General features: G+C 30.6%; 1 long non-coding RNA gene across 1 annotated transcript; it reads right to left on the bottom strand.

Annotated features, from left to right (window-relative positions):
• Positions 1-11,334: 11,334 nt before the first annotated feature.
• On the bottom strand, positions 11,335-17,275 carry LOC111614542. The gene is made up of 6 exons (XR_002754950.1): positions 17,139-17,275; positions 16,982-17,070; positions 13,078-13,173; positions 12,764-12,895; positions 12,576-12,630; positions 11,335-12,474 (listed from the first exon to the last, which is right to left on the bottom strand). It is a non-coding gene; the product is annotated as an uncharacterized LOC111614542 (long non-coding RNA).
• Between the last annotated feature and the right edge of the window lie 711 nt (positions 17,276-17,986).

Here is a 17,986-nt window from a genome sequence, read left to right as displayed (position 1 = left end):
TATATATATGGACAAAATTGATTTGAATTAGCACAGGTAAAAATTAGCGAGTGTCTTGTATTTTGAAATTGTCCAATTTTTTTCAATCAGAAAAGCATAGTATACTAATGATGTAATAATTTAAGAAAGCATTATTTTATTTGTGAGACTATTTATTATTTAGGTAAGAAATTTTGTATTTTGATTTTCTTGTACTATTATTTAATATTCCTCTGTCTCAAATTAACAGATTTAATACAATAAATATCTATTAAATCTTTCATCTTTGGATATATGTTTAAACAACTTCATTATTTATTTTTTTGAGAGAAAGAAAGAGGGTTTTGAATCCTGTTGGATCAGAACAAAATTTGATGATCTAAAAGTGAGTAGATTTTGATTCACTTGGTGAGACAATTTTGGAGTAATTCACTTCAAGGAAGAGAACTATTTTGAATTATAAGAAATTCACTTGAATGTTGGTTCAATGAGGAATCACTCAATAGCTCTGCAATGACCTCTTTCAATATTCTACTTTCTCAATTCTTAACATTTTTCAAGTTTACTTTTTTTGTTAAGATGAACAATATTTTTAATAAAGGACAATTCGTTTTCTCATAAAATAAGACACTCTACGACCCATAATTGGTGCAAAGTACAACTAAGCAATAAAAAAGCAAACATTTTCATAACATCTTCTGGGTTCTTCCTCGGGTTTTCTTAATTTTCATTTTCTCGTTGTTTTGGTTTGAAATTTGAAATGTTGAAACTTTATACAGTGTAGCTAGGCTTGTATTTTTTTCTGAAGATGCAGGTTTTATCAATTTCTCAATACTATCTCTTCATATATATTATTTTACGTATTTTTTTTAAGTCTGATTACTGATTAATCTTTAATCAACTAGCCTGTGGGTTAAGTCTTGTATTATATAATTTTTAGATTGATAACATTTTAATTTTCATCTAATATGACATCTGTTGTTTGATCAAAAAGACAATTTTCTGTCTAAGTTTTCCACTTGCCAACTTCATAAATTTTATTGAGCAATGAATAATATTTCTAAACATATTTGTTAAAATATGTTTAGAAATATGTTAAAAAATTAAAATTTTTATTATTTTAATTTCAAAGATTTTGTATTCATATTGTTTAAAGATTCTATTTATATCCTTCTATTTACATTTTTTGTTAAAGAAATAAAAATTACATAATTTTAATAGGTTTGTATTGAAGTACACATGAATCATCAATCAGGTTCATTTGAAGCATTATGCTTGGAATTACTGGGAACTCTTAGAAGAGTTTTTACACAAGAGTCAGATATTAGATCATTATTGTATGAGGTAAACAAATACTATGTAAGGCCTAATTTCCATAATTTATTTTTAACCCATTCAAGATTCATATTATAGTAAGACCCTGCTTAACATGGAGAATGTGTTCCAGATGACAAAGCACTAAACAAAACAGTGTTAAAAGATGTCATTATAACATAGAGTAAATAGGGAAAGGGGAACAGGCAACCAAAATTAAACAGACTTTAATTTTAAGTTATTTTTATATTAATTTGCATAATAATATATGTTATTTAACACANACCCAATTGTTATATTCGTGGAAATAACGATAACTCGTAAACGTATATAACTAGCTTTATTAACATAAACGTAACAATGAGTGAACAACGTATCGTCCTGTCCAGGTCTAGGGGTTACAAAACAACTAAAGACAACTCGTTGAGACAAAGAACATACACGAGGTCGGAGGTGTGGGGTGACCTAAGTAGGTCAAGGGGCGATTCCCGGTATTGTATGTACCGGGTCAAGGGTTGTAGGTCAAGGGGCGATTCCCGGTATTGTATGTACCGGTATTGTATGTACACGAGGTCGGAGGTGTGGGGTGACCTAAGTAGGTCAAGGGGCGATTCCCGGTATTGTATTGTATTGTACAGTAATTGTTATGTATGTAAACCGCCAGCGGTCATCCCCTGGCGGTTTACATACATAACAATTACTGTATATATATATGGACAAAATTGATTTGAATTAGCACAGGTAAAAATTAGCGAGTGTCTTGTATTTTGAAATTGTCCAATTTTTTTCAATCAGAAAAGCATAGTATACTAATGATGTAATAATTTAAGAAAGCATTATTTTATTTGTGAGACTATTTATTATTTAGGTAAGAAATTTTGTATTTTGATTTTCTTGTACTATTATTTAATATTCCTATGTCTCAAATTAACAGATTTAATACAATAAATATCTATTAAATCTTTCATCTTTGGATATATGTTTTAAACAACTTCATTATTTATTTTTTTGAGAGAAAGAAAGAGGGTTTTGAATCCTGTTGGATCAGAACAAAATTTGATGATCTAAAAGTGAGTAGATTTTGATTCACTTGGTGAGACAATTTTGGAGTACTTCACTTCAAGGAAGAGAACTATTTTGAATTATAAGAAATTCACTTGAATGTTGGTTCAATGAGGAATCACTCAATAGCTCTGCAATGACCTCTTTCAATATTCTACTTTCTCAATTCTTAACATTTTTCAAATTTACATTTTTTGTTAAGATGAACAATATTTTTAATAAAGGACAATTCATTTTCTCATAAAATAAGACACTCTACAACCCATAATTGGTGCAAAGTACAACTAAGCAATAAAAAAGCAAACATTTTCATAACATCTTCTGGGTTCTTCCTCGGGTTTTCTTAATTTTCATTTTCTCGTTGTTTTGGTTTGAAATTTGAAATGTTGAAACTTTATACAGTGTAGCTAGGCTTGTATTTTTTTCTGAAGATGCAGGTTTTATCAATTTCTCAATACTATCTCTTCATATATATTATTTTACGTATTTTTTTTTTAAGTCTGATTACTGATTAATCTTTAATCAACTAGCCTGTGGGTTAAGTCTTGTATTATATAATTTTTAGATTGATAACATTTTAATTTTCATCTAATATGACATCTGTTGTTTGATCAAAAAGACAATTTTCTGTCTAAGTTTTCCACTTGCCAACTTCATAAATTTTATTGAGCAATGAATAATATTTCTAAACATATTTGTTAAAATATGTTTAGAAATATGTTAAAAAATTAAAATTTTTATTATTTTAATTTCAAAGATTTTGTATTCATATTGTTTAAAGATTCTATTTATATCCTTCTATTTACATTTTTTGTTAAAGAAATAAAAATTACATAATTTTAATAGGTTTGTATTGAAGTACACATGAATCATCAATCAGGTTCATTTGAAGCATTATGCTTGGAATTACTGGGAACTCTTAGAAGAGTTTTTACACAAGAGTCAGATATTAGATCATTATTGTATGAGGTAAACAAATACTATGTAAGGCCTAATTTCCATAATTTATTTTTAACCCATTTAAGATTCATATTATAGTAAGACCCTGCTTAACATGGAGAATGTGTTCCAGATGACAAAGCACTAAACAAAACAGTGTTAAAAGATGTCATTATAACATAGAGTAAATAGGGAAAGGGGAACAGGCAACCAAAATTAAACAGACTTTAATTTTAAGTTATTTTTATATTAATTTGCATAATAATATATGTTATTTAACACACAAACATATTGAAACAGAAATATAAAGTTCATTTTTGTGATGAAGATCCTGGCTCCTCTGAAATTCTTGTTTTTTGCCATAAAGTCATGTAGCTTCATTTGTTGCTGGTTTTTCTTTCCTGAAGCAAATGTTGGTAGCAGAAGATTGCATCCAAAATGCCTTGTTTTGCTTTTACACTCCTGTCAAAATCCGGATTATTTTCTACAATTTGATGAATGATTTCTCTTATCGTTACCAAACTTTTACTAAGGAAATCTGTAGAGAAATTCTTTGGGTACTTCATTTTCAGAATCTTTATTTTTTATTTCTACATGCATTCCTTGTTCTGCTAGTTTTTGAAGGATACCATTGGTAAGGCTCTCACCAGAAACCTGCAGTAACTCATCAATATTCTGCTTGTCTACATCTCCTAGTCCTGCTGTATCAATTAGGCTCTTCTTGTTGAGAATTGTTGGCTACCTTCAGCCATGACTTCTTCCACACTTCATTTATCAGTTAATTCTTGCCAAGCGAATTCGATATTGCCTATGGCATCCATCATGATATATTTTTTCCAAAATTGCATTATAGATTTTAGAAAAGTACAGCACTGTGACGAATTGCCACCTTTTGCTGATTGGTTTGTGTTTGGGAATAATCAATGAAATGCTGAAATAATTTGAATCATCATAAATTTTGAGCGATTTATATTACCATAGATAAATTGGGGTTCACAAAGTGAGATAATAATAAAACACTTAAATAAATTTTAAAAACAGTAAGACTCCACTTAACGCGGGGAATGTGTTCCTAGACGACAAAGCACTNAAAAAAATAAAATAAAAACAAGATAATGATTTTTTTTTATATTAATTGAATTCTAAACGTTTTTCTTCTTACTGCTTTGATTTATTAATGATTATCTCTCAATATCTGCAAGGCTTTTTATAAATTCTTTAAATTTCCTTCGTTCTGCTTGTTGACATAAAATTAGATTAGGTTCAATTCTGCACACTAATTCGAAGAATTATCTTCAGATAAAATATAAATCCTACTAATGATGGAAAAGCGAACGTGCAAACATAAATCCAACCTTAGTAATGCTTCCCTCGTAGAATTAAACCTTTAATCCGAAAGAAACGTTCCACGTGTGACATTTTTAGACCTCTATTGACTTTTCTTATCTTCACTGTTGTCATTTATAAAGTTTTTATAAAACCTATATCTTCTTTTGAAATTTTAAATTACAATTATTTCTCTTCATCGAATCAAAAGCTGTGTATTGAATCATAACTATAAATTTGATTTAGTCTTTCGATCGCGATTAAATTTACTGCAACTTTATTAAGATTTCAAAACATCTTAAAATTAAAAAAAAAAAATATCGTTTAATAGCTTTTTTTGGTCTTTGGCTTTTGATTTTTCTTTTGGTGAAGTTAATAAATAGGTTCAATCTTGTTAATAGCCTCATTTTAATTACAACACAGTAAATTAGTTCAAGAATAGCAATAAATTTTCTGTACATTTGGAAAAAATGAATTAAAAAAATTGGTTATAAAATGTAAATGTTCGCAATAACATGGACAATTATGTGAATCACGAATTATTATTATTATTATTATTGTTATTGGTAGTGTAATAGATTGCATCCTATTTGGTTGATATTGGTGCATAGTGCTATGCCAAATTTGTGGTTCAGTTACTGAAAGAGCTATAACTTTGTTTATGTGCTTTTTATGTTTGTGTGAGAATTTCTTGACTTTGTGATATCTGTTTGTTTATCTGTGGAAACCGTGTCTTCTTCTTCTTGTTTCTTCTAATTCAATGTCACGACTCGGTGCATTTATCGACACTTGGCAAATAGTTTCATCATCCACTTTTAATTCATACAGATACGTGTTTCGGGCTTTCGCCCCTCTTCAGTCTGTTACATCAATAAGTTGTATCCAGTATCAGTCAGGCACCTTCCGTACTTCCCACTTCCCTTCCCTTCTCTTCGCTCCCCTCCCCTCCTCTCCCGACTTGACAGTCTCCTCCGCATGCTCGTAACTTTTAACGTCACACTTCCCCGAGTGCTGCATACAGCTTCGCCTGCGACTGTATAAACATTCTATTTTAATAATTGTAACCAGTTTTTATGAATGTCGATGCTTAGGTTCTTATTAATATTATTTTGGTCTGTAGTAATTTCGTAGCTTTCCTTGAATTTTATTTTGTACCAATTTTTTTCTTTGTGTACTATTATAGCATCATTCTTATCTATTTTGCAGTTGTGGGTTGTGCAATGTTCGTAAAAAACAGAGTTGATTCTATCATACTTCAGGTCCGCGATGTGTTCTTTTAATCTTGTTTCTTATTTTCGTTTTGTTTCTCCAATGTATACTTTTGGCGGTTCGCATGTGCAAGGTATTTTATAGACGACTTCGGTAGTGTTGTATTTGTCTGGTTGTCTATTTATGTTAGGTTCAGCCTTTCGGATTCTTTTTTGCAAGTTGTTGTAGGTTGGGGCTAGCTTTATATTTATTTTATCAAAACTTTTGTTTACCTGTTCAAAGAAGCCACAAATGTAGGGGAAGGGTATGTATTTTACTGTGTTTTTTTCTTTGTTTTGTTTATTTTCCAGCCTTTTGTTGTTGATTTTTCTTTCCCAGTTATTTAGTATTCTTTTTGGATAGCCGTTTAATAGGAATTTAGTTCGTAGTTCGTTGAGGTCTGTTTAGTCTTTGGCTGCTTTCTGTATGTGATGTATGTACTGTTGTTAAGACTAATTTTTCTCAACTTTTGGTATGTTATATGATGCATGTGCAAGAGAGAACTATAGACATGATAAGTGTCTTTTTCATTCTCTACAGGCATTTTATTTTCTGGACAAGTCTTGAATATTTATTAATTTGTATATATTTTGTATGTTATGAGTGTTTGGGATGGACATGTCTATGATGTAAATGATTTTTTGTTTTGCTTGTCAGTGAACATGATATCCGGTCTATTGCAACTATGGTTTGTCTGTGATTATAGTTGGTCATAGTATACTTTGTGTGTGTTGTTTTCTAATTTTGTTTGTGGTGTATTTGTGGTAGGTAGGTAGTATGGTAGCAGGGTATGCTTAACTTGAGTAAAATGAAGGCTTACAGGTAGTGTATTTTGTACACTAATAAATATATGCTCTTTTTGCTATTTTTTTTTAAATTAAATTCTAAAATTTGTTCAATATGTTTATTTTTATTTTTTACTTTATTACGGTGATATTTGTCAGAAATAAATGAAAATGGTAAAAATATTTAGAATGAATCAAGCCTTAAAATTAAGTCCCATTTTCTAGTATTTTTTCAAAATTTTGTGTTTCAACTATCCTATCATATTGTTGATATATTGTGATAGAATAGTAATTCTTCACGTTTTGTAAAAGCATACTGATCAATAGCTTGCTATGATGTGTTTTATTTTACTAAAATTAAGATTACAAATTACAAGTTTTTGATAATGCACAATTATATTTCTAAAAAACAAGAGTAAAATAGTACACAGAAATATTTACTGCTAAACAAAAATCGTACTCCACAAGCGCCAACTCCACATTTTTCTTAAAACGGGACCACACAGGCTTCTACTTAGAGGAAAAGAAATTTGTAAATGGCAATAAATTACTAACCAGCCTTTAGTCGTTAACCTTTCTTGACAAATTACTCACAAACATCTAGATAAGAGAAACTTAAGCAAATAGCACAAAATTAAATATTTTCCTGTCATTTTTTTAGAAAACTTGAAATTTTATTAAAATATGACAAACAATAACATCTCAAGGCCCGACAATTATGTACTAAATCACCAAACGATCGCCTAAATATTGGGCTATAATATGGGTAATTAAATGATTGGTATTAAATAAATTGTCACTAGAGGTAGACGTTAGGTGCCATCTCTTAACTATATTAATACTGTAATTATAATTTTAAATAAATTAATTAATAAATTTAGAACCTTCTGGAAGAAAATAATTGACCCAGGGCGGGGCTTGAACTCACAACCTCTGCTTGCCATGCGGTGTGCTGGCCAGTTATGCATAGCAAGTGCACTGCACGACATGTCTAGTAACAAATTTATTTAATAGCAATCATTTAATTAGCTATGTTATAGCCCGATATTTAGGCAATCGTTTGGTGATTTAAAATATTACAATTTATATACATTATCATATCCTGAAAAAAAATATTCCTTTGCAGTTATTATTTTAATAGTAGTTATTCCTATTTATAAACAAAACATATATTTTTTACGTGTTTTTATTTCCATTATACAAAGTTAAAACACAAGAAACTTTTTTTTGTTAAATGTGTATTCAGGATATTAAAATTACAAAACATGTTATTGTATAATATTTCGATAGTGAATTAGGATTAAATTCAAATAAACTTCCAATACTTGTTTCACGACTGTGCTTAATTGCAAATATCAATAATAATAAAAAGATCTAAACAAATAGTTATTAAAGACTTGTCAGTGGCGTTTTTATAAAAATAATTTCCATAAACATACTTTTTTTTAATTAAAACACGAACAAAGTTTTAAAATTACAAATTGTACAAATTTTCGATTCACAAACATTCATTTCCATAAATAAAACAATCTTACTTAGAGTTATATTTTATGCTTTGATGTATTGTTAACTTATAAATCAATCCATATATAGATTTCGTTCAATAGCCCTAAGATAAGCCGTATTGCACAAAACTTATCCCATCTCTCGCTGCATTAATTAAGAAGACACATGAGAAATCACACGGGAGAGCTGCCATATTCATGCCACTTATTTTAATTTAGTTTTTTAATTTGAAGTTGAGATTCCCAACTGTTCTCATGTTTAGAGATGTGTCCAATTGTTTACTCTTAAGTAACAATAAAGCATAACACTATTCTTTTTAACATTGTTNTATTTTAATAGTAGTTATTCCTATTTATAAACAAAACATATATTTTTTACGTGTTTTTATTTCCATTATACAAAGTTAAAACACAAGAAACTTTTTTTTGTTAAATGTGTATTCAGGATATTAAAATTACAAAACATGTTATTGTATAATATTTCGATAGTGAATTAGGATTAAATTCAAATAAACTTCCAATACTTGTTTCACGACTGTGCTTAATTGCAAATATCAATAATAATAAAAAGATCTAAACAAATAGTTATTAAAGACTTGTCAGTGGCGTTTTTATAAAAATAATTTCCATAAACATACTTTTTTTTAATTAAAACACGAACAAAGTTTTAAAATTACAAATTGTACAAATTTAAGATTCACAAACATTCATTTCCATAAATAAAACAATCTTACTTAGANCGATTTGTTTGTAAATGGGGAAGAAATATTACACTTTCAAGTGAAGTGAGTAGAAATTTCACACTACTGCGAGAAAATTTTTCATCAGACCCTGGGTTACCCTCTTCCCTCCAAAGCAATAAACGTTAATTGTTTTATTACTCCAAACGCTTATTTCTGAGTTGTAAATCGACTAATTGACAAAGTTTTGACTTTATTTTACTCATAAAAATGTTTTTTTAAATATTTAACAGATAATATGTAAAGATCTAAGAAAACTAATTTAATTTTTAATGTGATATAGTCGTGTGTTAGGCTTAAATCGATCACCTAATATAAAAATGGACATCGCTCAAAATATTATAGAATCCATCAAAATTTCTTGCCGATAGTTTAGATATAAATGTTTTCTGTGCATGAAATGAAGCGACCATAAAAAATTCGGCAATTTATGACATGATGTCGAATGCGTAAATTCTTTTATCTATAACTAAAAATATTTTTGAAATTTCATCAAAAAAATGCATTTGCAACAATACCTAAATGAAATAGTTAAGACAAAATTTTCGAGACGAATGTCTCACAGTTTACGATTATTAAATGTAATTAAAATTTAAGTATTTTTAAAATTTTTAATTTTTTAGGAAAAGGGTAAAAATTTTAAAAACTTAACGTTCTATTTAATTTGAAACATTTGTTAGCTACATATATTTTCTTATCTTTCGAACAAAAGAAGTCAGAAGGTTCTAAGTCCATTAGTTCTCCCCTTACAAAAAGCAATTGAGACCCCACTGTGTTTATGACCTTGTCAGAGACTTTTAAATTTAAAAGGGGTGTGGCGTTTTTGTTTACATCTACTATCTTATCTTAGTTTTATTGCTTTGATAGTTAAAAACACGGAATAACGGCTTATGTGAATGCGTTGGTGTATTAAATTTATGCGATATAAACAAACAACCCAAATAAAAAAAGTTAACAAAATTTATTTAAATCGTTTACGTGAAACAAACTAATGATACAAAAAATATAAAATGATAAAAATCAAGTATATACAAGAAACATCGTCTATAACTACTAATACAAAAATATAAAAGGAAGAAATATTAAAATATATACATAACATGAAAAGTACTGTACAATCATTAGCAATATTTTCAACACAGGAACTGCATTGNACCAGTATCAATCTCTTAGACTTTAGAAAATTAGAATAGATTGTTGATTTTTTATTTTTGAAAATAAATTGTTAGTTTTTTATTGTTAGAAATAGATTGTTCGTTTTTCGTTGTATATTTATACCAATTATTGTATTGTTTGTCAGTAAAATGAAAAGAGCTACTAAACTAACTTTAGTTTTCTAAAAGTAATGCACAAATCAAGGTTATGAATTTGGTAAGATTTTTTTTGGTAATTAATAATTTATCAAAACAATCAAGAAAAAATCAGAAAAGTAAAAGTGATTAGTTGCTCATGAGTCTGTTATTTTCCTTTGATTACGTAAAGTTTCCTGAACTTTATTTATTCCTGCAATTGTTTTATCTTGTTCTTTATTTAATACGAACAACTATTAATAGAAAAAAAATTCCATTTAGTAATAATTGTTTTTTCTAACTTAATGTTTAGAAAATGAATTTAATTTAATATTTCTACAATAAACTGATTACATTTTGAATTTTATTATCATTGATTTTTATTTTCAAAAAAATTGTTAAAAAACATTTAATACAAATTAATTTAATCAAAATATGAAGAGAAGACAATAAAAATATTATTTGTCAAAATGAGTTATTCGAAATGATCTGAAAAGATTTCAATGTCTGTGATTATGAACAAATGTTAATTGCACCTGTCCTTTCTTACAGAAGTTATAACTACAGTATATTTTTATACAGGAACCAGATACTGTGAAATATCTCGAGAAATACGCATTGTATGAAAAAAGGGTTTGAAACAAACTCTCAGTATTTTGGAGGAGCAGTTGAACCATACAGATTTTAACCAATTTCAGCATTATAACTATAAAAATTTGGAAACATATGTATCTAAATTCTTATAGATTTCTGCAAACCTAGAAATACTAAAGAAAATTTCACCTTAAATAACTATAACCATAACAATAATTAAGATAATATTTAATAATATATATGTGAAAATTCGAACAGTGTTAGAAAATTGATTAATAGAATGAAGGTTTTATTAAATATAGAGAACGGCTTTAATTTAGACCTTAAATTAAACCAAACTATTTCTTGCTCATGAATTATTATTATAACTCTTTCCTTCCAAATAGTGATTAGGTTAAAGCAGTGGTGATATTCAGCGGGTTCGCACAGGTTTGGCCGAACCCGTTGTTAACATTTTCAAAGTTTTCCGAACCTTGTTAAACACATGTAACATTTCTCAATGGTTTTGATTCTTTTAAAAAATATATTAAAATATACGTATTATACTCTGCAACGCTACTAAACTAGAGCCTTCCGATGCACCATTTGAGCAAAAAAAAATTAAGGAAAAATTTTCTGTTAGCGAACCCTTTGTTAAATATTTTGAATATCACCACTGTATAGAAGTGAATGAAATCGAAGAAAATGACATTTTGTCACATAGAAACACTGAAATTCCATAAATCTAACTATGCAATTTATGACAAAATTTACAAAATTAAAATTTTGACAACTTAAATAATGTATACTGCTTCTGTTAATTTTATATATAAATATCATCATTGAAACATGATGGAAAATTCAAATGTGTACTTAGCTCGTCCAATTCTTCCCCATCCAACCATTGATGCCCTTTCTAAAGTTTCTTTATTGTCACTTTGCAAAGCGATTAATTGGACATTTGGTAGAAATTTAAATTTATTGAATTCAGAAGTATCATTTTGTATTATTAACAGTGCAATGTCATTTTGAGAGGATTCTTCTGTGTAGTTCGGATGCTCAATCTTATTTGAAAAATATATTTGTGAGATTTAGCGGGGGATACAGAGATAGTATCCCACTTAATCGGTAGATCAGTTCTCGTTTGTCTATAAGGAAGGCTTTTCTACAAGAAAATATTGAGTGTGGACGGATTTAAGTTGCTAGTAGAAAGGTGGAGACAATGATTTCTCAATCGTGTCACACGTCAGGGTTCCCGACACCAATTAATCGTATTTTAACGCGGATTAACACGCGTAACCACGGAATTTTGTGTATGAGGAACGTAAGCATGTCGAATAGGAAAAAGGGTGAATATTAGACATAAAAAAGATCTGGTATCTTACTTCATTCTTGGGAATTTAGGATGGCACTTGATAAAACGGCTTGCAGCTTGTAGAAATGATGACGGATCTTTCGTAGATTTTCGGTGTTGGCTGTTGGGAGACTCGTAGGAATACGTCCTTCTACTTTGAGAAGTTTTGGTGCATTCCCCGAATAATAAGAAAGAATTCTATTTTTCGCAGATTTCTTCCAATTAGAGTGTAGTATTTTTCCACATGAACAGGATGAGTGGGGAAATTCAGAAGGGTTGACTCTCAGTTTGGTGACTAAATTTTTAGAGAAAGGATGTTCAACTTGGACAGGAAGTGTGGTTTAACGGTTTACTTCTTTTCTGAAAATAAAGTTTTTCATCAAAATTATAAAATATTACTTTCGATATCATTATTTTGGTTAAAATTAATTTAAACAAAAAGGGGGTATTCAAAATCTTACGTATTGTTTGTCCCGAGAACTTATCTGCATCCCAACCAAACGTTCAGAAGCATGACTATATGAATAATTCTAATANATCTGCATCCCAACCAAACGTTCAGAAGCATGACTATATGAATAATTATAATAAAAATTAATAAAGAAATGTGAGATTTTATAATAAGTTCTTCTTAGAAATTTAAGTTTACATCTGTCAGGGTAACGTATTAATTACGAATTTGTTACGTGAGCAGCTTTCAACACAGTTCTTGTTGTAATTAATGTGAAAGTTCCAATAAACGTGCTATTCATGTTGAATTTTAGTTAAGGAAAAGGACCACCTGAAAATAAAAGATTACTACTTTTACTTCAAGCGATATAAATTAAAATGTTTGGTATTTGATTTACCATAAATGGATAATCGGAAATCCACCAATCATTCTTTTTATAATTTTTATAAAAATAACGAAATTGTTATAATTAATCGCTAATTATAATAAATAAATTACAGTTTTCAACTCACCCGATTTATTTCCATTCTCCTCTGCATTTACAGAGTATTATAAAAAACACAAGGAAGATCTTTAACAAGTGTACTGGTTAGTGTTGAATTTTAAAACTACAAAAGTAAAATAATAATTATATTTAAATAAAATAATTTCTGATAATATTCGCTTCCTCGAGTAAACATTAATAATAAAAATATATGCATTGCCGAAATATTTAATTTTTGAGGAAATTTTACATATAGTGACAAAGCAAAATATATTTTTAAAGCTTTGGTATAGCCGTTTGAAAGTATTTCATATATTCGAATTAGTTGCTACTGAAATGATGAAAATACATATGCTAATTGTTGAAAATAGTTATCTCATGATACAATTATAATTTATTGCAGCCAATTAGTTTATTGCTTAAATATTTGTTAAGCTGCGGATTTGATTGTTAAACAGCCAATAGAGAATGGAAATCGCAGGCTGAATTAAAGAAATTACAAATAAACTTTATTAGTAAACAGCTTAATTTAAACACATCTACATTTTGTAGTATATGCATAGAATAAAAAATTCACGGATCTTTTGAGGGGTGCAGAGAGAAAACAGTATGACGTGATGAATGTTTTACAACCTTCGTAAAAAATTCTGTGTAAGGTTGTAGAAAAGTTGTGGCTTTTTTCGAGTCAAGCCACTAAGAATAGTGCAGATAAGTCCAGCTCCTTTCTGAATTTGCTTATAAATCTACATCCTCTTTAATGGTTGATGAATGAAAGGTAAACAAATGCAAATTATAATATCGCAAGCGGGTAATTTTACCGGTTTGAAATCATTACAGTTAGCCTGAGGTTGGATAATTGGGATGTCAGAAATGGGAGCATCATATCGTGAAATTGCCTGAAGGACTGGCCGTAGTTACTGCCAGAGTCGCCCCACGGACAATTGTAAACTGATTGCTTGATGCTGGGCTGAGATTTTGGACCTCCCATGCAATGTGTTCCCTTAACCAGATTTCATCGCCAACAACGGCTAACGTGGTGTGCTGCTAGACGTAACTGGACACATGAATAGAGTCAGTTGTGTTTAGTGATGAATCCCGATTCTGTTTAGGCCAATGTGATAGTCGGCAACATGCCCGCCAGTGTGCTGGAGAAAGAGCCCATCCTGCTGTGATTTCAGAATGCCACTCAGGTCCAACTCCTGGTGCCATGGTTTGGGGACAATCAGTTACGACAGCAGGACAAAGTTGGTGGTTGTTGAAGGCACAATGATCGCCTGCCAGCATGTGGACAGGGTGATCCATCCAGTAGTCATACCTTTCGTGAACGCCACTCAAAACGGTATCTTCCAACAAAAAATTACCCTCATGCTACTGCCATCCCATGACAGGCCTTGCAAAGTGTCGCAATCATGGATTGGCCCGCCAGTCTCCAGATTTATCTCCTATAGAGCATGTCTGGGATGCCATGGGTAGACGGATTACGTCTCATAGCCATTTAGGGTGCACTGTACAACAACTGTTTGCACAAGTTGTGCAGGCATGGAGAGATATACCCCAACAAGACATTCAAGCACTTATTGTTTCAATGCCTGCAAGGATCCAAGAGTGTATCCATGCTCACTGTGGCCAGAATACCTCTTACAGAAACATGTACCAAACAGAAATAAAAGTTTGCGTAATTCATCTCATTTTCTGTTCATTCCTTCTGGATATGCCTCTGTACATGTTTACCAAGTTTCGTGAAATTGTATCAATTCCATCTGGGTGTAACACTTTCAATTTCTGCCAGTGTACTATACGTATACTGTTAACATTTATATATAACTAGCTTTTGCCCGCGGCTTCGCTCGCGTTAAGAAGTATTATTATTAATTAGGTATAGTTTTTGCGGCTTCACTTTCGTTTAGCGTGTGTAAAAAATTAGGGCCTACAAAACTTCTTTGTACAACTATGTACAAAGGGTACAATATAATCCCCGCAAAAACTATACCTAATTAACCCCCGTCAAATATAATCCGCTAGAAATATTTAGGTATAGTATGTACTATTAGATACGGCGGCCACTCATCATCGGGTATATGTAACTCAGTGAAAACACAACGATAGCGCGTTTTAAAATACTACTAACGCCATCTATTGTCAACATTTAGAACTAAAAATTATTTTGTTCGTCTTAATTTATTCGTTCCATTAGGTACTGATAGGTTCAAACTAATACATTTACATCCTCCATCATCCCTTATTTTATCCCCATGGGGGTTGAATTTATCAAAATCCTATTTAAGCGGACGTCTTCATCATAGTAGCTCCAATCTTTAATTTCAGTTCAATCAGTCGAAAATCTAAGAAGATTTATACAAACTTTCATCCCCTATTTTATCCCCTTAGGGGTGGAATTTATCAAAATCCTTTCTTAGGGGATGCCTACGTCATAGTAGCTTTATGCATGCAAAGTCTCAGCCCGATCGGTTTAAAATTGACAAAGTTTCATACAAACTTTCATCCCCTATTTTATCCCCTTGGGGGTAGAATTGATCAAAATCCTTTCTTAGCGGATGCCTACGTCATAACATCTACCTGCATGCCAAATTTCAGCCCGATCCGTCCAGTGGTTTGGGCTGTGCGTTGATAGATCACTATGTCAGTCACCTTTGAGTTTTATATATATAGATTTGGTTTATATATATTCTGTCTATTCTTACTAGTTATTAGCTTAAATTTTAAATAACAGAAATTTATTTCTGTTATTTAAAATTTAAGCTAATAACTATTTGGTTACTATTGTATTCAATAGTAACCAAAGTTTCGTGTTTTCTATTATATAAATGTCATTTAAACTAACGTTTATTAATTAATATATATTCGACTGCGGCGCGTATAGAAAACGAAAATAGTATTTTTTCCGCATGCGACTGGAAATCTAATTTAAATAGTTATTTCAACGATGATTGCTATCGTGACGTCTAATGATGCGAGGCTAAGTCGGCCCACTGACTTTTCAATCTGTAGTCCTACCGCTGATTGGTCGAGCCGTCGAGTTTCTTTAACACAAAGTTAATCATCTGTCGATCTGCCGAGTAGCTTGTTCGGCAACCGAGCGTAAATAAGTCATAAATTTTGTTCAAAATTTATATTAATACTAGCTGCAAGGACCCGCTTCACTGGGTTTTTAAAAAGTAACGATAGTGAAGATTAAGATAATTACATTATAGCCAATCTTACCCGTTTTCACAGAATGCAAGAATTAGGTCCCCCGTTTCCAGACTAATTAGAGAATTTTTACGTTTAGTCAAACGAACTATTTTCAACGTTTCTGGAACGTTTACAATCGTTCTATAATCGAACCAATATTCGAATTTTATGTTCGAATTTAATTCGAACAAATTCGAACAAAACATTCGAAATAGAAAGCCACTTTCAACCTCATATCTCCTGAACCCTTATAGCTATCGAGACGCAACCCCCCTGGTGCACGAATGGAGACTTGGGGCCACTACCACATACAAACACCATTCACGTGCGATGTGTAGTTTTGGCGGAAAAGTGAAATATAGGGACATACATGTCCATTTATATATATATAGATGTAGATATAGATAATAATTTATTAATATAAATTATTCAAAAAGCGTAGCCTTCGAAATCCGAGGTTTGATTGTATTGTTATGCTTATATGCCATCTTATCCTATCGTTGTGATTAGCTTTTTCTGCCCCGATCTATTTTACGAACGTTAAAGAAAAAAAAATTCAACCTATTTATAAAGTTACTTATATTCAAAGACAAAAAATTAAAAATTTACTTATTACTAAATTTTAAATCATATTCAATACATGTCTGTCATTTACATCAAAATTTATGACAAAATATTCATTCGCATTTCAAATAATATTCAAGCGAAAAAATTCGAATGAAAAATTAAAATAAACATACTTTTCTACAACGTGTGCTGCTCCTATAAACTTATTTGTTGTGATGAAAAAAAAAGCACCATTAAAACTTTCTTTTCTAAATATTGCTACCTAAATGATATTAACATTTCTTGTAAGTACAGTTGCAAGAGCTGAAATGTTTACACCTATAAACTCACCAGAAATGGAAATTTTCCTTTTTCTGCCTCCCTTCCTCCAATCATCCTGCGTTCAATTACTAAAATTATACAAAGTTTTATCAGTTAGCGACTGTCGGGGTGGAAATCGTCTGGCACACGATTTTCCCGCGTTTTTCCAACCGTTCGACTAACGGCGGTTGTCGCCATAGAAACGGCGATCATACGATATCGGACCACTTTTAAAGATTCGACCGCTCATTGGTTGAGCGACATCACGCCATCGGCGGACGTCTTTTAGAGCTGCTAAGAGCTGATTGGTGGAAGCCAATTCTGCTTCAATCATATAAAAGCATTGGGTGGTGGCAGGAAGTTCAGTTTGCCTTGGACGTTTGAAGGGAACTCACGTTGGATCTTAGTTCGCCGAAGCTTGTAAATGTTTGTTTTGTGAACCTTTGTAACTGTACATACGTTTAATTTTTCAATATATATATATATATATCGTTTTGAATTTTAACTGAGATATGTGTGTGTATTTTGAACTTTACTGCAACTTTCTCACTTAGAAAGACATTCATCATTATTTTTACTTCATTCAATCATTTAAGCAATTATTGTTCACTTTACTCTTATACAGTGGTGATATTCGAAATATTCAACAAAGGGTTCGCTAACAGAAAAGTTTCCCTTAAAGCCCCAATCCCGAGATATCTCGGGCAACTTACATAGCGTTACATAAAACTCGAGCGTTTGAACCCTCTACATTTTTTAATTTTTGGAATGTATTTTGTCTCCAAATTTTTTTCCCGCGCGAAAGAATTTTATCGCGATTTTAATTTATCTTTAATGACGCACGATTCACGCTTAATTGCTTTTTAATTGTTTTTTAA

This window comes from Centruroides sculpturatus, unplaced genomic scaffold (assembly GCF_000671375.1).
Source record: "Centruroides sculpturatus isolate CEXI.00-Female unplaced genomic scaffold, Cexi_2.0 scaffold2219, whole genome shotgun sequence".
Classification (NCBI taxonomy): Eukaryota; Metazoa; Arthropoda; class Arachnida; order Scorpiones; family Buthidae; genus Centruroides; species Centruroides sculpturatus.
Note: the sequence above shows the minus strand (reverse complement) of the source record. Positions and strands in the feature narration are given on the sequence as shown.